This window comes from Hylobates moloch, unplaced genomic scaffold, assembly GCF_009828535.3.
Source record: "Hylobates moloch isolate HMO894 unplaced genomic scaffold, HMol_V3 SCAFFOLD_13, whole genome shotgun sequence".
NCBI lineage: Eukaryota > Metazoa > Chordata > Mammalia > Primates > Hylobatidae > Hylobates > Hylobates moloch.
In genome coordinates this window covers 9918485-9941094 of record NW_026652288.1, presented here as the reverse complement: position 1 = coordinate 9941094, position 22610 = coordinate 9918485, and the positions used below count along the sequence as shown (strand labels likewise).

Sequence of the window (22610 nt, the reverse complement as noted above, 5' to 3'; positions counted from 1 at the left end):
CAGTGAGGACTGGGTCCTGTGGCACTCAAGCCCCGCACGACGAGGCATCCCCACACGCCACAAAGGACTCTGAGTTTCAGTAATGCTGGAAGGAATGACTAAAGGAATTAGCGCACAGCATGACTGTAGGAGAACGCACGTTGATGACAACAAGGAGGGGTGAAGGGGAGAAACAGTAGAGGCTCAGTGTGCCCACCTCCCCACTACCCGGTAACGCTCCATAGAACACTGAGAATAATTCTATTACTATTCAATCACACAACAAAAACTCAAAAGTTGAAACAACCATGTGAATCACCCAACTTCCCATTTGCAGGGACTTGGCGCATAGCACAAGCTGACTGCTCTTTGGGAGAAAATGCAAGAGGGCGCAGCAGGCTGGAGATACTGAGGCTTTAGACGCCCCTTCATCAGTCCCTCTAGATGTGACCCCTCATGCAGTCAGCAAGAGCTGGCAGGGCGCTGCTCCCTGCCCGAGGCTCCCACGCTGGTTTGGCTGTGCTGATGACGCCTGGTGATTTGGCATGCCAACCCCCAGGCATCTTGGAGCGCATTCTTCCTGGCTGTTTGTGCCAGCTGCAGAATGACTCAAGCACTGACCTATGCCTGGGGGGAAGATCTATGCATCAGATGGCAGAATTCTGTCTGCAAATTCCACCGTGATGTTCCAGGCCAGGAGGTGAGCAACAGCCCTTTCCCAGGGAACCATGTCTCACCCTAGTGGGAGCAAAACTGAGACTACGGGGCCAACTCTGCTGTCGAGTGCCTCAGCCTGCCCTGCCAGCAGCCAGCACCCAGTACACCCTGGAGGGGCCACGGAGGGACAGGCAGCTCTTCCAGGGTCCTGCAGCCATGCCCTGGAGTCAGGCAAGGCTGGGCTAGAGTTGCCAGTGTCAACGCTCCAGACCCAGCCTGTTTGCTCCTCTGTGAAATGAAACCAGAACACCAGCTTTGGGGGCCTGCAGTCAGGATGGGGGTGTATATATGAGGGGTGCTGCTGGGAGTAGCCCGCAGACCCAGGGGCCCCGCTGGGGGCTCTGCCCAGCCTGCCCCGTCTCCAGCCATATGGTCCTGGCTGTCTCAACTTCTCTGGGCCTCATTTTCCTTGACTGTAAAATGGGAATAAGGGTCCCTGCCTGCAGGTTCTACGGAGTAGTTGTGAGGATAAGGGGAAACGGAACCTGTAAAAGGAGTGCCAGTTGGAAAGCACCAGTCAGATGCCTGGGGTATTGGCACAGCTTTACAAGAAAGGCGGCGATCTTGGGAGCCGATTCCTGACACTGAGCACAGGCCCGGCGGGAGGTGGGGGCTGCGGCCTGGGCTCGGTGGAATCTCTGCACTGCCTGGCAAGCCCTTCTCGCTCGGCACACCCCGAGCAGCAGCATTAAAACCTGGTCCCCAGGCCCAGCTGGGCAGAGAGCCTGGGATCACAGTGGCCTAGACACATCCAGGTGGGGCAGGGTGAGTGAAATTCCAACTCCCGTTCTTCAAAGAGAAAATAAAGAAAAAGGACAGAAGAAGCCCAGTCATGCCACAGCAGGGCAGAGCCCACTCGGTCCAAGAAGCAAGAACCGCCCAACCCTGGGACAGCAAAGGGGCCCAGGATCTGGGGGCTGCTCAGCACCTGCAGGGCGTGGGAGTGAGGCTGGGGCTGCCTCAGGGCATGAGGTCCCTTCTCTCATCTCCGGGGAGTCTGTGGCTGCTGACTGCTTTGGGTCTGTTTAAAAGGGAAAGCAGCATCCTGCTGACCAGCACAGGCCAGGCTTTCTGCAGCAGTTTGCAGACAATGGAGGAGATGATCCCAGACTTACCCACAGCACTGGGGCTGATACCTGAGCTCAGCGGGGCTGGGAAAACACTCACCCAGCAAAGACAGGGTGAGGGGCATTCCAGGAGGAATCCAGTGTGCTGGGAGGCAAAAGGGCATGGCTGGAGAAGGGCTGGTGGGGACACAGCTGGGGAGGAGGCCAGAGTCTGGCTGAGGTGGGAGCTCTTTCCAGTTCCAGACTTCATCCTGGGGTGCTTTCAAAGTATGTAGGTGTCAATGACTCGCAGGCCCAAACTTTTGGGGAGACCACCACCAGCAAGTAACTTGTCCCTGCTACAAACCTCTGAGCTGGTGACCTCTCCATGTACCTTCATGGGTGATGAATGGACAAATGATAGAGAACATTATGGAGCAGTGTATAGAGCAATAAAGAACAAACAGAATATGGAACAAATGGGTAGATTAACAAATGCAGAGTATGGGGAGGAGAGGCAGCCGGGAGAAGGAAGAGAAAAATACCATCGAAACCTAGGAATTCAGACCAATTACTTGAATGGTAGTTCCAATTTGTAAAGTCCGAGTCAAAAAAATACCTGAAAAATTGCCTCTGAATTCTTGATCAGGTAAGGACTGGAAAGAGTGGGCGTTTGTAATGAACAGATAAGAACTCTTTGTTGGCCGGACTTGGTGGCTCACACCTGTAATCCCAGCACTTTGGGAGGCTGAGGCGGGTGGATCACCTGAAGTCAGGAGTTCAAGACCAGCCTGGCCAACATGGTGAAACCCCGTCACTACTAAAAATACAAAAATTAGCTGGGCATGATGGCAGGCACCTGTAATCCAGCTGCTCGGGAGGCTGAGGCAGGAGACTCACTTGAACCCGGGAGGCAGAGGTTGCAGCGAGATAAGATCACGCCACTGCACTCCAGCCTGGGTGACAGAGCAAGACTCCGTCACACACACACACACACACACACACACACACGAACTCTTTGTTATGAGGGCATCATTTTCAACTGCAGAATGGAGCTGGAGGCCTGGGTGACAGTGGCTATGTCACACACCCTGACGGCTCTCATTTTCCTCATCAGGATCCAATATGCGTTTGGACAGTGTGGCCCCTGAGGTATGAGCTAGCTCTAAAAAACATCCTTGAGAAAAATATTTAAAAATAAAGAAAAATACATAAATAAATAGAAAACTTCTTTGAGTCTATCCCCAGAGGAGGCTTCCAAAGCACCTGAGGAGCTGCTCACTGAGCCGGGACTGGTGTCCCTCTCCCCGGGACCTTGTTCAGCAGACCCAGCCGCCTAGCTCTTGTCTTAGCAGATGGTAAAAAGCTACATTTCTGCCAGGTCCCTGCTTGAGAAATGACTAAACTCTGAGTTCATGAGCCCCAAAGGAACTATTTCCAAATTTTGAATTCACGTGTCCCAAATGAATGGGGTTTGGCCACATTGTAACATATCTTGGGTGGAAATCATTTGTAAGAAATACCATTGATACCGCTGTAAATGTTAGACTGAAGAGGTGTTTGTGAGACGCGTGTCCTCCCTGGGGTTTGGCGCAGGCTGCATGGCTCTGTCTGCAGGGCAAGGCCCACCCTGTGCTGTGCTGCCCACGGCTGAGCTCAAGGTGGGAGGGCTCCCGGGTGCCTGCCTGGTGTCCACACCAGCACACCTGTCAAAAACTTTTTCTTTAATTCTTTTTTAAATTTGGAAGGGAACCTCCAGTGAATCATCACATGTATTATTTGATTCGTGTTTAATATCTCTGGGAAACAATAAAAACAGTAAGTCATTCTTAATAAAATGGCCTCAGCCCGGCTGAAGCGCTAGGCACAGGAATGGTGATGTTTCAGCCGCCCTGGGTGGCCCCAGCAGCTACAGTCTGGAGTTAACTGTTGGCAAGTGACTTACCCATGATCACCCAGGCCTCTGACTCATAGAGAGTGTGTTTATAATCAGGACTGGGGCAGCTCATGAAAGCCACTCTTTGCCATCTTTAGTCTTTAAATCACAGCACCAGAGGCCACAGATTCTGCAGGGAGAGTTGTGGCAACGCAACCACCCATACACACAAAGTGTAACCAACACGCAGTCACGGAACACCCCTTACGTGCAGGCCACAGTGCTAAGTGCTGGGAAGACACCGAAGTGTAAAACGCCCTCAGAGCACTTCCAGTCTGGTCAGGAAAGCAAGACAGGAACTCCTTCTTTCCTTCTCCTACCAAGGTTCAGTTCCTGGCTGGGCGCGGTGGCTCATGCCTGTAATCCCAGCACTTTGGGAGGCCGAGGCGGGTGGATTACCTGAGGTCAGGAGTTCAAGACCAGCCTGGCCAAGATGGTGAAACCTTGTCTCTACTCAAAATACAAAAATTAGCTGGGTGTGGCGGCGCGTGCCTGTAATCCCAGCTACTCGGGAGGCTGAGGCAGAGAATCGCTTGAACCCAGGAGGCGGAGCTTGCAGTGAGCGCCACTGCACTCCAGCCTGGGCGATAGAGCGAGACTGTCTCAAAAAACAAAAACAACAACAACAGCAAAAGGTTCAGTTCCTGCTCTGAGCCTGGCGCCGGGCTTGGGTGCTAGATGGCAGAGGGAGGCAGCATTCCAACATGGACCAGCAGCCTCAAGCCTCCAGCTTCCCAGCTGGGCCCCAGTTCTTTCCTGACCCTTTTCCCAAGGACAGAGAGCTGGGTTCCATTTACCCAGGGTGTGGCTAGAAATAATCCCATAACCAATTAGTTGCACAGCGCCTAGAACACAGGAAGTACACAGTAATTGTTTGACAAGGGGCAGGAAGGAAGTCAAGGAGGGAGGGAGAGAGAAGGTCCGGCTGATCTAGGTGCTCCTTCCAGACAACTTCCAAATCCTCTGCAGATCCGGCCTTGGAACGGTGGATCTTCGGCCACCGGGGCACTGTCTGTGCACCCTCCAAGAGCCCCATCAGACACATTCTAGCCCAGATAGTCTCTAGCCTCAGCAAAAGAGCCACTTTCCCGGAGACCCTCTGGGGACCTAGGAACATCCAAAGGAACAGATATTTGCTAAACATCGTCTATCATCCCATTGATTACTTCTAAGCTGAAAATTTGCACGTGGGGTCTGAGAAGTCCAAGAATATTCCAGGGGGTAACTGAGAGAAAATGTGTAATCTGGGCTGTCCCAGAAACACCAGGCCCTGTGCCTGGGGTGGTGCTAGATGCCTCGGGAAGGGGAGAAAAGATCACTGTGGACTCCACCTAGAGAGGCCGGTGACATGGGTGGGGAGGAGCCCGGCTGGCTCGGACCTGGCCTGGAGACCCGGGGCCAACAGGCAGCAAGGTCAGGGGGGCGTCCTTGTGCAGCCTCGGATCTGGCTGCCTGTGTGGCTGAGCAGACTAACGGGCAGGTCAGCCGCCCTTCCTTCCACCTCCGCCTGGCATCTCCCAACCAGATGGGGAGCCTAGGCCGGTCTTGCTCATGTGGGATCTGGATGCAGCCCTTCACGCACTGCCCGACATGGAGCAGATGCTCCGGAGATGCTGACGGCTGGGATTCCCCCGCCAGGCACCTGGCGGTCCTGCAGAAGGGCCAGGACAATGTCCCCAGCCCTCCACTGATTCCAGGGCAGATGAGAATGCCAAGTTGTGCCTGCCCACAATGTGTGTGTGTGTGTGTGTGTGTGTGTGTGTGCGCGCGCGCGCGCGCGCGCATGTGTGCATGTGGGTGTGTACGTGTGTGCAGGCACGTGTCTGCCCACAATGCTTGTCAGACAGGACCCGCCCTCCGTGGCTGAGGGCTGGAGGGGACGACCACAGGAAGTGATACTGCCAAGTCATCCCAAGTCACCCTAAATATAACCCTCAATGTATAACACAGGAGGATTGTCCCTTCCCCGCTGCCTTGCCTCATGACCAGTGTCCGCCTAGGAGGGCACTTCCAGAAAGGCCGCTCAGATGGCTTTCTGAGATGCCCGCCTGGGATCCACAGCCTGGCCAGCACCAGAGGGGAGGCAAGGCTGGGGTCCTGCTCTTCTGGCCCCAAATCTCCATGGCCCTGTTCATCTAACTTCTTCGAGAAGAATTGTTGGCTACACAAATCACTATGAGCAACAACGATCTCTTAAGCCTGGGAGGAGGCATCATTATTTAAGGGACACAGAGGGCTGCCGTACGGTGTGACTCTGGCTGTGCCGAGATGCTGCTCACACCTGTCTTCCTCAGTGGTCAGGGTTGCCAGAGTCCTGCCCCTCAGGTATGACCCACTCCGACCTGGCTGAGCCGCCTGCTCACCCCCCTCCTTGCCACGGGTGCACATCTGCCACAGGCCCTTTGCACCAGCTGCTCCTTAGCTAGAAGCATGCCCGTCCCTGGCCTCCTGCAGGCCTTTGGTCAGGTCCCATCTCAGGAAGGCCTTCCCCAAGCACTCTCTCCAAAACCGACACTCATTCTTTATCCCCTTTCCAGCTTGATCCTCTCTCTCATTTCTGTTTTATTGAGTTCACTGTCTGTCTCCTTTTGAGTGGAGCTCAAGGTCCTTGGGGCCAGGTTTACTCTGGTCCGTTCTCCATCAGAAGCCCAGAGCCTGGAAGCTTGTCCGGCACAGGGTATGTGCTCCATGAACCCACCTCAAGGGAAGGAATGCATTGAGTGTCTGGGGACGCGGAGAGGGAGGCTGGTAGGGGAGGCTGGGACTCGAGCCTTAGTATGCAGGTGCTGCTTCTCCACTGCCCGGGGAGCGGCCTGCTGTACACGACCGAGGGCCACGGGCAGAGAGAAGCAGAAGGCCCTTCCACTGCCCATCACCTGACCCACAACATCCATGGCCAGTGGTGTGAATGTCCTGGAAAGTGCCTTCTGACCCCAGAGTCCCTCAACTCGTGGATGTGGTGATGGTGGTGGTGGTGGTGGTGGCGGTGGTGATGGTGGTGGTGGTGGTGGTGGTGATGGTGGTGGTGGTGATGGTGATGGCGGTGGCGGTGGCGGCGGCGGCGGTGGCGGCGGCGGCGGTGGCGGCGGCGGCGGTGGCGGTGGTGGCAGTGGTGGCAGCGGCAGCGGTGGTGGTGCAGTGATATTATTTGCTGTGCGTGCACTGAAATGCCCCAGGGGTCTGGGAATGGGAATGGACACCTCGGACCACCTCCTCCACCCGCTTCTGATCCCTTTGCCTGCTCCAGCTTCTTGACATGGGTATCAGCCTCAGCACGACCTGCCGGGCCAGGCGCCTCCCCTGTGCGCCCGTGCTGACAGTGGCCTCGGGCCAGGACACTTGAATGCAGGTGACATCCAGGTAACACGGACCCAGATGTTCCTCCACTTTCCAGCTCCAGTAAGGCTGGTGGATGGAGAATGAAGGAGTGGAAGTGGCCCCTTCACATGCAGTTGTGTCTATTTTCTTCTGAGAAAAGTACTTTTTTCTTAGCTACCCACCCGCTAACCGGCACCCTGAGGCTGAGGCCCCAGCCTGGATGTTTCCTCTCAGCCCAGCAGCCACTCTGGCCGGGGGTAGAATGCGGAAGGAGAAATCCCCTCCCTCAGGAAGAGGACGGCAGGAAAAGCCACCCCACCCATGGGATGCAGATCTGAGGGCGGGGCAGGGGACGGGCAGAGGGTGGGGAGCTCACTTTGCCCTGGAAACACCACGTGCATGCGTTGGCGCCCAGCGGGAAAGCAGCCACGCCCGGGTTCTGCCCTGGGCCCTGGGCCTGACCGGCTGCAGGACTCACATCTACCAGGGCCACAGATGGAACCTGCCACTAGCATCTGCCCTCCACCCCTCACACAGCCCAGAACCCCCTCACGAACACTGAAATTAAGACAGTGATGCTTTAACAGGTTTCGGGTCCAAATTCTAGCCTGGCTGAGTATTCACAGGTGTTCCTTCTGAGTGGGAAGATGAAAATTATAAAGAGCATCTCCCGCGTCTAGGGCCAAGAAAATTCCAGACTTTTGGAAAGCGACTTTGTATGAGGACTTGGAGGACTTTAATCCTTATACAGGACCCTACCAAACTCACCAGATGCAAGTCGGTGATGAGGGCTCTCAGGGGCTGGGCATGGCCAGATGGGGCTCTGTCCCCAAATGTCCCTCTCCCAGGTGTCCCCCCGGGAGCCTATGACAGCTGACCCTGGCCACATCCATGGCCCCAACTGATGCTCACAGTATGCAGGAGCAGGTGGGGCAGGGTGGTGAGTGACAAGAGTCACCATAATAGTCATGAGACCATGAGAGGGAGGAGGGAGAGAGAGGAGGAGCTGTGGGGCAGCCAGGTCCTGCCGGTCCAGATACAACGAGGACACTTCACTCCAGGTCTGATCTCGCACTGACCCCAGAGAGGGCGTTTTTATCAACCTTCATATGCACGAGACTGGAAGGGGCTGTGAAGAGGCACAGCCAGAATCACACACTCTCCAGCATCGCATACCTGGTTCCTTGCTTACAAACAAAACCAAACCCTCAACGCTGGAAGAGCAGCCCCACAGCACTGCTAGCGGGCTCTCCAGACCCGAGGGTGGCCCCGGGACATGGCCGGGCCTTTCTGCCTCGGGAGCTGGCAGGATGACCAGGGTCATGAGGAGCCCTCCCGAGCTCAGGCAGTTAGCTCAGGCCGGGCCAGGAAGGATTCCAGATGGAAAAAGCCCCTGAGCCAGGCTAACACTGGGGGGGAAGGTGACCAGTGGCCAGGCCAGGGTGGTGCATTCAAGCTGTAAGCACTTTGCCCTCCCTCAAGCCTTCCTCGCACCCAGAGCAGGCAGGGGCCTGGGGGGCTGGAGGGTGGCAGATTCAGACAGACCCTGGGCCCAGCAGGCTACGCTAACTGCTCTGAGGGGAACGCCACATGCCCAGCTCCCAGCGCAGACAGCTTATCTGGCATGGGTGGGGGTCCAGAGGGCCGAGTGGCCCTGACCATGCACAGGAGCCTGGGAGAAGGAAGCTTCCAGGCACAGGGGCTGCAGGGGATAGAAGACAAAGAAACGAGACACTATGACAGTGCTCTCCTTGCCCTCATCCACACGTCCTTCTCCAAGTTCTGGGCCCCTCATTCCCCCCACAAATCCCCAAACAGAAGCACCGAAGGTCATGCGATTTACCCAGAAAGACCTGGCCAGCTTAGGGCAAGAGCCGAGATGGCTGTGGGGCCTGGGGAGGTGGTTCTCTGCATCTCCGAGCCGCAGTTTCCTGACCTGTCTAGGGGTGCTGGGTGGGCTGCCCCCCACGCCCAGTCTTCCCTGCTCTTTCTGCTGAGCTGGGTCCAGTCCCCACACATGGGCAGGACCCCACGGCACAGCAGGAGCCACCCACTTCCACCCTCAGTCCTCACCCACCCCGAGCCAGTCGGCCTCTGAGGGTGACTTACCAGAGACCAGGCGGAGGCCGAGAGGGAGTGGGTCAGAAACTCCGGGGAGTGTTTCCGTGTCCTGACTGGGCCGCTAGACCATGCCCCTGGAAGAGAAGAGCGACAGGTCACGCAGGCTGTGACGACCCGGTCCAGAGCCCGTGCCCCTCCCTCTGGTTGCTTCTGTGGTGCCTGCTGGGGGATCACAGCTTTTGCAAGTGCCATGCTAAATACAGAAACCCCTGGCTCCCAGCCTCCGGCCAGCTACCGTGGGCAGGGGCACGTGCTCAAGGCCGCTGTACCCCAGCGGGCGGGAAGCCCACGACGTTGACAGAAGCCCCAAGGTGAGATGCTGGCGAGTGACGTCGCCGGTTACTACAAAACTGGCATGGAAACTAAGTGTGGCCGGGACCTCTGTGGTCCACAAACTCAGGTTCGAATCCCAACAGCATTGTCACTTGCGGTTATCACAGACGCACAGCCTCCATCCTCACCCAGCACTCTGCACACTGCACCCAGGGCTGTTACGAGGGTTCAGTGGAATCAGGCACACCCAGGCCTGGCACCCACGGCTGTGCCCTGCCCCCTTCAGGGTCCCTCCAGCCTCCACGGTTTCTTGACTGGCATACCTGGGTTGGCCCCTCATCATCTGACCTCCTCGAGGTCCACATTGCCCCCAGCATGCCTCCTGGGCCCAGCGCAGGACACATACTAGGTGCTCAGGAAAAGGTCAGGACGCATCACCTGACATTCAGCCCGCAGCTCACAAAACCACCCAGAGACCGAGAAGGAAAATTTGCACTGCAGGTGTCTAGGTACTCGGCCACTGCCACCCTCAACCCTCACCGCCAGCTCTGGCACAAGCGTTCCAAGCACCCTTCATGTAGCGTGAACTCGGGACGGGCCCGCCTCCTTCTTCTCTGCCTGCTCGCCAGGCATGGATTGGTGACCCCTCCTCTGTGAACCTGCAGCCTCTGGTAAATATGTGTATTAACAGTGTTGAGGCCGACAGCTCCATACAACTAGGCTCCTTGCTAAAGGCTGTCTATGCATTTGTACTCATTATCCAATGTAATCCACATGGCAGCCCTGGGAGGCAGGCACAATCATCATCCCCATTTGACAGATGGGGAAAAATGGAGGCTTACAGGAGCTAATTACCTGCAAGATCATGTGTCTTCCAAGGGGCCGAGCCAGGATGGAATCCTGACAGTCGCTTCACCTGACAGCCCGTTTCTCTTCCGCATCTACCACGCACTCCCTAATTACTTTCTCCCAACACAAGGTTCTCTCCCTCATAGCAATGATCCCGCTTTACAAACACCCACTAGACGAAGTGGCTTGTTCACCCTAGAACACCCAGCCTCAGCACAGTACGGCGTGCCAGCAGGGCTCCCCTCGCTCCTGCACAATGGGGGCGCTGCACCTCTCCCCTCTTTCCACCCACGCACCAACCCACCCCACTGACTGTGAGCTCCACAAGGTCGGGAAATTGTCCATTTCATGTCTGTGCATCCAGAGCCTGGACACAGCAGGTGCTCAACAAATAATGTTTGACAAATGAATGCCCCCAAGATGCATCACATGTGATTGGAAATAGGGTGTATCTTGCTCAGAGTTAAATTTCTACCATTTCCCAAATACAGAATTTTGTAGGCCAATTATGGAATGTAAACTCACAGCTAGAATTCAAGACCTGACAAAGTCATGCATCTTCCCACCAGAAATTCTCACTGCAAGGTCACTATACTTTTAAGATAGCAGTGTGTGTGTGTGTGTGTGTGTGTGTGTGTGTTTTAAAGATAGATTTTAGGCTGGACACCGTGGTTCACGCCTGTAATCCCAGCACTCTGGGAAGCTGAGGCAGGTGGATTGCTTGAATCCAGGAGTTCGAGACCACCCTGGGCAACATGATGAAACGCCATCTCTACTAAAAATACAAAAAATTAGCCGTGCGTGGTGGTGCCTGCCTGTAGTCCCAGCTACCTGGGAGGCTGAGGTGAGAAGATCACCTGGGCCTGGAAGGCTGAGGTTGCAGTGAGCCGAGATCACACCTCTGCACTCCAGCCTGGGTGACACAGTGAAATGTTGTCTCAAAAAAATAAAATAAAATAAAAGATTTTTTTTTTTTTGAGATGGAGTCTCGCTCTGTCACCTAGGCTGGAGTGCAGTGGCGCAATCTCGGCTCACTGCAAGCTCTGCCTCCCGGGTTCACGCCATTCTCCTGCCTCAGCCTCTCCGAGTAGCTGGGACTACAGGCGCCCGCCACCACATCCAGCTAATTTTTTGTGTTTTTAGTAGAGATGGGGTTTCACCGTGGTCTCGATCTCCTGACCTCGTGATCCGCCCGCCTCGGCCTCCCAAAGTGCTGGGATTACAAGTGTAAGCCACCGCGCCCGGCCAAAGATTTTATTTTTTAGGTCTTCCCAACAAAACTGAGCAGAAAGTTCCCACACACCCCTTGCACCACTCCAGCCACAGCCTTCCCCACAACCCACATCCCCTGCCAGAGCGGGCCATTTGTTACAACTGAGGGACCCGCATTGACCATCATCACCCCCCAGGTCCACAGCTCACATTAGGGTTCACTCTTGGCATGGGCCAAGAGTGACAAACGGGGGCTTTGACAAACGTGTACCGATGCGTACCCACCATTACAGCATCATATAGCGCAGGCTCGCTGCCCTAAAGCTCCTCTGCGCTCTCCGCCTTGCCCCATATTTTCTCATGGCGTTTTCAAATTGATGATCTCAGCCAATTTATCTCACAGTTCCGCGCGCACTGCTTTGACACTCAGAGAAATCAAGACCTGGACAGCGTCAAGGGCTCTTCATGAGGAGAAACCCAGCAATGGAGCCAGCAGCAGAATGTACCAGGTCCTCATTTCATCATCCCCCTCCCACCAGCCCTGGCAGAGAGCTCATTCTCAACCGTTTATGGAGAAGGAAAGAGACTCCGGGACACCAGCCCAGGTGACACTTGGCTAAGTGGGGTGTGGGGGCGCCCAAAACACAAATCCCCAAACCCATGCTCTGTTCTTTTCAGCTGCTCTGGTTAATTAAAAGTTTTTTGTTTGTTTGTTTTTCAGGAGACAGGGTCTCTCTCTGTCACTCAGGCTGGAGTGCAGTGGCACAATCAAAGCTCACTGTGGCCTCAACCTCCTAGGCTCAAGCAATCCTCCAGCCTCAGCCTCCCAAGTAACTGGGACTACAGGTGCACCCCAATCTTTTTTTTTTTTCACTTTTAGTAGAGATGAGATCTCACTGTGTTGCCCAGGCTGGTCTCAAATTCCTGGGCTCAAGCCATCTGCCTGCCTTGGCCTCCCTAAGTACTGGGATTACAGGTGTGATCCACCACGCCCCAGCCTAAAGGGGATTTTTAAGAGGCCATGGAATGCAGTGAGTAAGCATCCTCCTGGGGTAGGAGGGGCCTCTGCATGCCCCCAGCTGGAGCAGGTGAGCGCAAGCCTGCTGGCACACTCAGCAAGCACACCCAGTCTCCACACTGAGGTCCCTCGCTATCTGGCTGCGAAGGCCCCGCTGTCTCCAGCCTCCTGGGGCACTCTCAGGGACCAGCTCCACAGAGGTATCTTCCCTCTGTCCCACGACAGCCAGGCCAGCTGAAGGGGAAAATGCTGGGTGGTGGGAGGGTGGAGAGGAAGTGCTGGAACCAGGTTGGCCTGTGCCTTGGGCACATCCTGTGACCTCTGCCATTTCCAGTTTCCCCATCTGTGACGAAGTGGGTGAGCTGGACTCCGCACAGCCAGCTCTGACACCCGGCTTCCTAGCAGGAGGGGGGTCTGCTGTTCCGGAGACCTTGAAGGCATTGGCTGTCAGGCTGCTTGGGAACACTCCATTAACTCGAATTGCAAATTTCCTCCTGGCTCTATCTCTAAGCCACAGGGGCTCCCTGGCCACCAGCTTCCCAGTGACAGATAGAGATTACAGTCATTGCTCGAGACAGAATCAAGTAGCAAAAGTCATTATGCAGAAATAATTATGTTGAGTTATGTCTGGTTGCTCCCGATTTCTGTCTGGCGATTGTCTTACAAATTGCCATGCCTCTTCCTCTAGAAAAGCAAAATGCAGAGGCCTGGGTGATTCATACAGACCTGCTGGGCACAGATCTACTGCTCCAAACTCCTGCCAGCTGGGGCGTCACACCCTAGGGTAGGGTGCTCTGTGCTGCCCTTTGGCTGCGCGCTTGGGAGAGAGGAGGGTAAAAGCCGAAAGCCCTGGGAGGGGACATCCGAACTCCGCAACTGGGAGTCTGAGCCCTTTACGCACACACTTTTCCTGGGGCCCTTCTGACCCTACCTCCCCCAGCCCTTTGTTCGTGTCAGGCCTTAGGCCCCTCTCCGAGTCTCTGGAGAATGGCAGAGGGAGGCAGCAAGGCCAGGGGCTGCATGGCTGGACTGTCTGGAATCAAAACCCAGCTGGACTGTTTCCTATTTCCTAATAGTGTGACCTTGACCTGTTATTTCACCTCTCCCTGCTTCCACGCCCGCATTTGTAAAATGGAGATGACAATAGTACTACCTAGCTCATCGAGTTTTTGTAAAGATTAAATGAGCTAATGCACAACAAATGCTTGGTACATAGAAAGAACTCAATAAACGTCAACTATGACTGAAAGAGCAGGGAGAGGCCTGCAAAATCTAAGCCAAGTAGAAAGACACGAACTACCAGAACTGTCTCAAGAAAGAGACAATTTGAAAGACTTATAACACGTGAAGAGATTGAATTAGTAATCAAAACACTATCCACAAAGAAAAGCCCTGGCCAAATAGCTTCACTACTGAATTCTACAAATATTTAAGGAATACCAATTCTTGGCCAGGTGTGGTGGCTCGCACCTGTAATCCCAGCCCTAAGGGAGGCCAAGGTGGGAGGATTGCTTGAGCCCAGCCAGCACTGCGAGACCAGCCTGGGCAACATAGTGAGACCTCATCGCTACTAAATAAATAAACAAGCTAGGCATGGTGGTGCATGCGTGTAGTCCCAGCTACTCTGGAGGCTGAGGCAGAAGGATCACTTGAGCCCAGGAGTTCAAGGCTGCAGTGAGCTATGGTCATGCCACTGCACTCCCGCCCGAGGGACAGATCAAGACCATGTCTTAAAAAACAACAACGGCCTGGCATAGTGGCTCATGCCTGTAATCCCAGCACTTTGGGAGGCCGAGGTGGGTGGATCACGAGGTCAGGAGTTCAAGACCAGCCTGGACAAGATGGTGAAATCCCGTCTCTACTAAAAATACAAAAAATTAGCCAGGTGTGGTGGCACGCGCCTGTGATCCCAGCTACTCCGGAGGCTGAGGCAGAGAACTGCTTAAACCTGGAGGAAGAGAGGTTGCAGTAAGCCGAGATAGTGCTGCTGCACTCCAGCCTGGGCGACAGAGTGAGACTCCGTCGCAAAAACAACAACAAAACCCCAAAAATATAATGAAAGACGCCAGACACAAAAGGACAAATGTGGTATGATTCCATCTATATAAAATATCCAGGACAGAGACAGAAAGTAGATTCGTAGTTTCTTGGGACTGGTGGAAGAGGGGATGGGGAAAGAGGGGTTAGCAGGTAAAGGGTACGGGTTTCCTTTTGGAGTGATGAAAGCACTCTAAAATTGACCGTGGTGATAGTTGCATATACATGTGAATATGCTAAAAATCACTGAATTGTATACTTTACATTGTATACTTTAAATGGGTAAATGGTAGGGTATGTGAATTACATTTCCATAAAGCTGATTAAAAATAATAATAATAAAAAGGAATCTAAGTCAATATACTCCTACTCCTATATGCCAGCGGACAGGAGAGCAAAGAGCAGAGTCACAAGAGCAAGGGGACAGAGTGTAGAGCTTCCAGGCCCTGCCAGCCAGGGGATATAACAGGTCTTAGTGCTTGTCACCCCTTACAGAGGGGAAGGGAAGGATGGGTACCAACTTAGCTGACTGCAAATCCCCCCTGGCAGCCTCAAATCCGGGACTGGGCCCCCAGGAAGGTGCTGGAGCTGAGCTATGAAACTGCCTTGGAGAACTCCCCAGCAGGCCCTGCAAACCCAGGCCAAGTGCCCGCCATTTGTGTTAGGTACAGGGACAGCATCCCCACCTTTGAGAAGCCCATGGCCCAGTGGGGTGCATGCAGATGAGTGCGGGCATCGGGTGGGCTGTCAGACATAAGCTCTTAAGATCTCTCTGCCTTCAAGAAGGTGATCCAGTCCACTGAAGGTGGTGCCGGGCCCCAGGCCCTCAGGAATATTCATGTTCTCTAAGGAGTTTACACTGGAGGAACTCTCCGCTCAACTCCAGAAACAGCCCAGGCTGCCGCCCTGGGCACTGCAGGTCACAGTGTAAGCAGGTTATGGTTCCAGGGCCGTTTCTGGGGTCAGTTCCTCCCTCTTGGCCCAGTCTCGGGCCGGGGGGTGGGGGTGCGTTCGTTGCCCATTTCCCTCGCTGGCTGGTCTTTGGGAAAGGGCACTGGAAAAGCTTCTTCCTCCCAGTATCCAACCTCTTGCCCAGGCGCAGGCTTCACATGCTCACTGGGACCTGCAGAAAACCAGAAGTGGCCTCTCCTGCTTGCTCATAGCAGGCAGATGTGTGCTCAAGAGATGACAAATTATTTTAATATATTCTGAAATCCAACATAATTACAAAGCAAAGTCCCTTAGGGAGAAAAAGTTATAATGGGGTCTGAAGTCAAAGATGGATGCTTTTGGATTATGACTATTTCGGAGGTGACTGTGGTTTTCAAATGACTAATTCCACTGTGGCCCCCAGGTGATAAGCACAGTTGCTCCAAGAATACTGTCACACAGACGTTTTGCACAATGACCTCTCTTCATAGAGGCATTTTCTTCCATTGTTCAATTCAAGAAACTGAGTTACAGAGAAGCCTACGTGTCCTGCAGAGACAACCAGGGTGGGCTGTGGTCTGAGACCAGACACAGAGCACAGGGTGGAAGCCAAGATGTCCACACGAGACCATCCAGGTTGCAAGCTTCACACAGGTGAAGGTCTGGAAAGACCACCCAACACCTGAGCCGCGAGTGGTCATGAGTAGTGCCCAGCACCAAACCCCTGGTTCCTGGGGCACCGGGCACTGGCTGGCAGGGATCCCTGACTTCCAGAGAATGTGCAATGTCTTACTGTAGCTCCTGCTGCCACTCCCACTACCAGGGCATTTGAGCTCGTCACGTAATAAAAGGAATCTACTATCTATGACCACTTTGAAAAACTGGCATATTTACTAAAGGTGACCACACACATGCCCCATGAAGCAGCGGTTCACCTCCTTCATGTATGTCCAACAGAAAGAAGGACACGTGTCCACCAAAAAGCATGTGCAGGAACACTCTGGGCTGCACAATTTGTCCCAGCCCCACCCTGGAAACTATCCAAACATCCATGTACATTCCACGGGCAAAGAAACTGGAGTATGGTCACAACAGAGCCCCATAAAGCAATCAGAATGAACCTCAATGCCCCACACAACAGATGCATCTCACAACCACAGTGTTCAGTGAAGTCAGACACGAAGGCTTACTTAATACTGTGTCTTCCTCCAGGCCGCTCTAACAAATTACCATAGACTGGGTGGCTTCAATAACAAACATTTACCTCTTACAGTTCTGGGGGCTGGAAGTCCAAGATCAAGGTGCCAGCACAGTTGAGTTCTGGGGAGGGCTCTCTTTCTGGTGTACAGATGGCTCCTGATCTTGCAGGGCAGGTGAGCCCCCAAACTGGGACTTAGCCCAGGAGGGTTCTTGGCTTCACCCAGCTAAGAATTCAAGGGTGAGCCGGTAGTGTTAGCAATTTTACTGAAGCAGCTGTGCACAGCGGCAGCAGAGGGACTGTTCCTTGCGGGGCAGGGCTACCCCACAGGCAGTGTGCCCAGAGCAGCAGCTCAGAGGCAGCACTGCAATCAGATTTATTCCCATTTTTAATTACATGCAAATTAGGGGGTGGATTATGCAGAGATTTCTAGGAAAAGGGTGGTAATTTCCAGGTCGTCAGATGATTGCCATGGAAAGGAGCAGTAACTTCCGGGTATTACCATGGCAGTGGTAAACTGACATGCACACTGGTGGGCACGTCTTAGGGAAAGCTGTTTCTACCCTGGCCCTGTTTTAGCTAGTCCTCAATTTGGTCTGGTGTCTGAGTCCTGCCTCTGGAGTCGAGTCCCGCCTCCTACGTCACCTTCTCATTATATACTTGCCTGGTAGACAGCAGAGGCAGGTCTGGCTCACGTCCTCTTCCTATAAGGGCACTAATGACCTAATTACCTCCCAAAGTCCCCGCCTCCTAATAACATCCTACTCGGAGTGAGGGTCTCATCACAGGAATTTGGGGGCGTACACACAGTGGGTCCACAGTACACACCAAGACGCTGCAGCGATCCGGACTCTTAAACACCGATGAGGCACTCACAGCTGCTGCTGGTGACAAAGACGGGGCTTCCCAGTAAGAGACGAGGTTGGCGGGGAGTGGGGCTTGGGGGCTGGGGATGGAGTTTATATTTTATTTTAAGCACAATTGTTATAGGAAAACTTTGAAAACCAGAGAGTGCTACAAAAATACCAGGCACCAGGGAGAGAAATTGTAGGAGTCCCTGGACCTGGGGGCAGCAGAGACAGAAGGGAGACCGTGAGACCTGCAGTCCTCTCCCAGTGACGGGGGTGGGGTGGGGACAGGTCACCCCTAAACATGCTGTGTTGTCTTGAGACTGAAACTTGTTTGTTCACTCATGACCTTCCAGAGGCAGGAAGGAAAATAAAACAGCTCGCTGCTCACTAACAGAATTCTGGAACCTCCCGAGCCCAGTCACTGCCACCCTCACCATGGCTCCCAGATGCCACTGACCTTCTCAGGCAGCGCCTGAGGCACTGAGGCACCTCCTGTTCTGGAAGGAGGAAGATAAAACAAACCTTTGCCAACATCAGAACAGTGAGGCAGTCACAGGGGAAATGCTGGCGGCCCCAGGGAGGCAGGGAACAATAAATCCACTCCCAATCCAGCACTTTCCCCTGTGACTGCCTCACTGTTATCCGTGATAGGAGTCTCGCTCTGTCGCCCAGGCTACAGTGCAGTGGCGCTATCACGGCTCACTTCAAGCTCCGCCTCCCGGGTTCATGCCATTCTGCTGCCTCAGCCTCCCAAGTAGCTGGGACTACAGGTGCCCGCCACTATGCCCGGCTAATTTTTTTTTTGTACTTTTTTTAGTAGAGACAGGGTTTCATCTTGTTAGCCAGGATGGTCTCGATCTCCTGACCTCGTGATCCGCCCGCCTCAGCCTCCCAAAGTGCTGGGATAACAGGCGTGAGCCACCGTGCCCAGCCCAGCACTTTCTATTTGGGGAGCCTCCTGCCCTCAGACACGCCGACTGTCCGCTGTCTGTCTCGGCCAGACAACGAGTGTATGACCTTCTCAGGAGACCTTAGAACCCTAGGCCGGAAGTCTCCAATTGTCCTCTGGGGGCTGAGGGTCCCATGGGGGTCCTGTCAGTGCAGGGAAGAAAAGCATCCAGGCCTCCCTCCACCCCTGCATGGCCATTCACCTGCCGAACACACAGACCTCCACCTGTGATTTCACTGGCAAGAAAAATGTTCAACTGCAAAGAAGGAGAAAAGAAAGAAAGAAAGAAAAAAAAAAAACATCCATCTTGCCCAACCCTTCCATTGTGCAGTGGAGCAAGCAGGCCCTGAGAAGAAGGGTCTTCCTGCGCTCACAGGGCCAGGTATGGCCAGCTAATAATTCCAGGTGCTGTCATCTGCTGGGCAGAGATGTAAAGATTCAGGCATCGGAATAAGAGTCCCTTGCAGCTGTTCAGACCACAAGTCACCTTTCACCTGTTGGTCACTGTCACATGAGTCGGGGCCACAAGCCTCTCTGAGTACCACTGTTGAACTTTCTAAAGTTGTGTTCGTAATGACACCAGAAGAGCAAGACGAAGGATCAACAGGAATGCAGTTTGGAACCAGGGTCAGTATCGCCTGCTTACCAGCATGGGGCCACACTGTTCCTGGTGAGGTTGTCCCTGTGCCCACCTGGATGGCTCAGAAACACCAGAGCACCAGGAACGCTGTGGGGGTGAGAGGGTAGGGGAATACACCAAGCGCCTCTCCACGTGGACATGCCCCACAGCAGGCTAGAGCCAGCCTCCAGTGTGTCACTGCGTGGCCCTGGGCCAGTCACCCCTCCTCCAGGGCTGCTTCCTCCATGGTACCGTGGGCATCCCACCGCTCCTCCATGCCCTTCCTGAGGAGGCCGTAAGGCTGGCACAAGGAGGCGGATTCACATGGGGCCACTCTTTGGACTCATGGTCCTTAACGCAGACGGCTGAATGTGGCACTTTCGGGTCCCCTCAGGAGCCCTTGACAGCCACACCCGGTCCCACCTGCTCCTCATGGGTGCTGGACAGGTACAGACCATCCCCCCATCTGCAGATGAGAAACAGGCTCCGAGCCACTTGCCCCAGGTGACACAGCCACCAGCACTGCACCAGGAACCACACTTGGGCCCACCTGGCCTGCAAGCCCCGCTTCTCCCACTGGCCACTCCCCAGGCACTGTCCCTGCCTCATGGGGAGGCCAGAGACCAAACCTCACCCAGAGAGCAATAAGGGAGTGAGGAAAGCAGCCCCAGTGAGCCACTGCAGTGAAATTAAGCAATGCCGTGCAAGGCAGTGCAGAGGGTGTGTAGGGCCTGAGGTGGGTCCATGGAGAGGTGGAAGGGTCCAGGCAGCGGGGCTGGAGGGAGGGTGCTCCAGCTGGCCATCTGAAGCGTGGTCTCCTCCACCAAGCTCCAATGCCCCCGCCACTGACGACAACCTCCTGCAGCTCCCCCAGCCTGCAGACCTTTGTGGTTTGGCATTCAAAGCCCCTGACACCCACCTGAGGCCTCAATCTCACCCAGTGGGCAGATTAAAGATGCCAAAAATTTGAGACTCTCCCACGCTGCCATCTCACACACCCCCACCCCCTCCCAGGGCCCTGGGCCACCTGGAAGGGCCTACCTGTAACCTGGGGCGGGGTCTTGCTCCCTACATCAAAGCCCCTGCCCAGCATCTGCAGCCAGGCAGACTCTCAATAAACATGTAAATGATTCCACAGACCCACTCAGTGCTGAAACAGCCACCACCAAAGAATAAACATTAAATGAATGAGTCAGTGAGTAGGCAGCTCAGCGCATGGAGCCACGCAAGAGAGGCCAGGGAGGAAGGACCAAGCCCATTCACGGAGGGCTTTGAATACCGAATTCAGGCTGCATTTGGCAACAGGGAGCCATGGTGGGCTCTTGAGCAATGACCCAGAGGGTCAACGCGGTGGCCCGGGGAGGATGGATGGCACACGTCGAAACTGGCATCAGGGAGGCCCTGAGGAGGTGAGGGAGCATCCTAGGCTGGGGTGTGGCTGGCCCATGTAAAAGTCCGAGATGTTCAAGAGCGACTGTGACGTTATGTGGCTCAGCTTGCCACACGCAAGTCCTGCTGTGTTATCGACATTAATATTCTAATTGCCAGACAGCCGTAAACCCAAGGCCAGCACATGCTCAGTGGCCAGAGGCTTCCAAAACAGGCAGAGCAGGAAGAAAAGCCCCCAGGGAGGAGAGGCTCCGGACACCCCCAACACGAGGCCGACAAATCAGTAGCCTGGAACCAGGCGTCCAGGGCAGTGGGGGATTAAGCCAAATTCTCCTGCTGAAACCACTTAATCAGGAGCCTACAGAACATGCGGGAGCTCGGCTGCAGTGTCTATGATGAAGGGATAAGTCATCTGAAAACAGAAATAAATTATTCATTCCCCGCAAATGAGCAGCCTCTGGGTTCCCACAGCAGCCGTCGTGCCACAAACATCCAAAAGGCTCGGCAAATCCTATTAGTGACACCACTTGGCCAAGCAGACACCAGATTCTGCCATCACCCGTGCAGACAGCTCGCCGTGGTCTCCTCTACAGCTTCTCATTCTGCATCTGCAAGTGAAATCAGCCCAGCACATTGGATGAAAAAATCACAGCCCAGCCTGGCCTCCGAGAGAAGCAGCAAGTGTCCGCACCCAAGGAACTTGGATCACCAAGCCTCCCTGCCAGGGAAGCAAGCCTGGAGCAGGTGCTTGCTAGAATGCAGATTCCTGGGCCCTGTCCCACACAACCTCCAGGGGTTCAGCCCTGGACACAGCATTCCCGACAAGTGACCGGGAGCTGAAGCCACTAGTAGGAAGCACTGGGGTCCTGGAGTCCCCCAGGGATGTAAGCACGGCAGGCCGGCCTCACGCCACTGGGCGGCCTTAGGTCAGATTCTCAGCCTCTGCAGGCCCAGGGGCTGGGAGGGGCTGATGGGAAGACGGCAAGGACCACCGCACAGCCGCTCACGCACATGCGCAGTCAGCGGAGGCCACTCACGGTGGGGTCTTCCTGTCACCTCTTTTTTTTTTTTTTTTTTGAGATGGAGTCTTGCTCTATCGCCAGGCTGGCGTGATCTCGGCTCACTGCAACCTTCACCTCCCAGGTTCAAGTGATTCTCCTGCTTCAACCTCCCAAGTAGCAGGGATTACAGGCGTGTGCCACCATGCCCAGCTAATTTTTGTATTTTTAGTAGAGACGGGGGTTTCACCATGTTGGCCAGGATGGTCTCGATCTCTTGACCTTGTGATCCACCCACCTCGGCCTCCCAAAGTGTTGGGATTACAGGCGTGAGCCACCGCGCTCGGCCTGTCGCCTCTATCTTTATTTTCACATCTTTGATTTCAGTCTGCTCAGCTCACTTCACAATCAGAAAGAGAAGTCTTGAGGCTTTCTTTAAAAATGCCAGCCCCGGCTGCCACTGCACTGTTTGCTCTGCCTAGAACACTCCCTAACTCCCCAGTGAACTGCTCTTCCTTCAGACCCCAGCTCAGGGTCCCTCCCTAGGGAAGCCCCTGAAACTCCCAGCCGCTGGCTTTTATAGCACTGAGCACCTCCCCTTCATCCCACTCTGCCACTGAGATTCCACTTTTCTGGGATTTGCAGATTAGCATCCATAGCCCCACGGGGGAGGGGGCCTTGCCTCAGTGCCCAGCACAGCACCTTGCACAAAGCAAGCATGGCAGTTTGTGGAGGGCAGTAGTGAGTGTGAGTGAGGGGACACCATAGATGGTAACCTGGGCTCTCCTCTCTCCCCAGGGTGGGTGCCCAAAACCCTTCCCTGCGGACACTCATCCCATGGGGATGTGTGGGGGGGGTTCTCTCCCTCCACCCCTCTCCTCCCACAAGGGGTATTTTGCAAGAACACTGCTGGCAGCCCCATCCACTCGTAGTGAGGGGAGCAGCTCATCTGATATGACTGAAGAAAGAAATGAACTTCCTGCCAGGCTGCCACTTCCCTCACCTCGTCCCCACTCTGAGGGCGGAGGTCTGGGGTTGTTCTCTTGTCTGCCTAGGATGGGGAAGTTTATTTTAAAGGGTGGAGCAAGTATTAGGATGCTGATTCCTGCCATGGAGCAAGTTTACAAATCCAGAGCCACCAGCAAAAGGTGTGTGTGTGTGTGTGTGTGT

At 54.6% G+C, this 22610-nt stretch overlaps 1 protein-coding gene across 4 annotated transcripts in view; it reads right to left on the bottom strand.

The window, feature by feature from the left end:
* Positions 1–22610, bottom strand: part of HPCAL1 (hippocalcin like 1) — a 132935-nt gene that overhangs the window by 23793 nt on the left and 86532 nt on the right. For all 4 annotated transcript variants that reach the window (XM_032172199.2, XM_058426770.1, XM_058426771.1 and 1 more), the window contains exon 2: positions 9106–9191. The gene's annotated coding sequence lies outside the window, so the exon portion shown is untranslated. The remainder of the gene's footprint in view (positions 1–9105; positions 9192–22610) is intronic.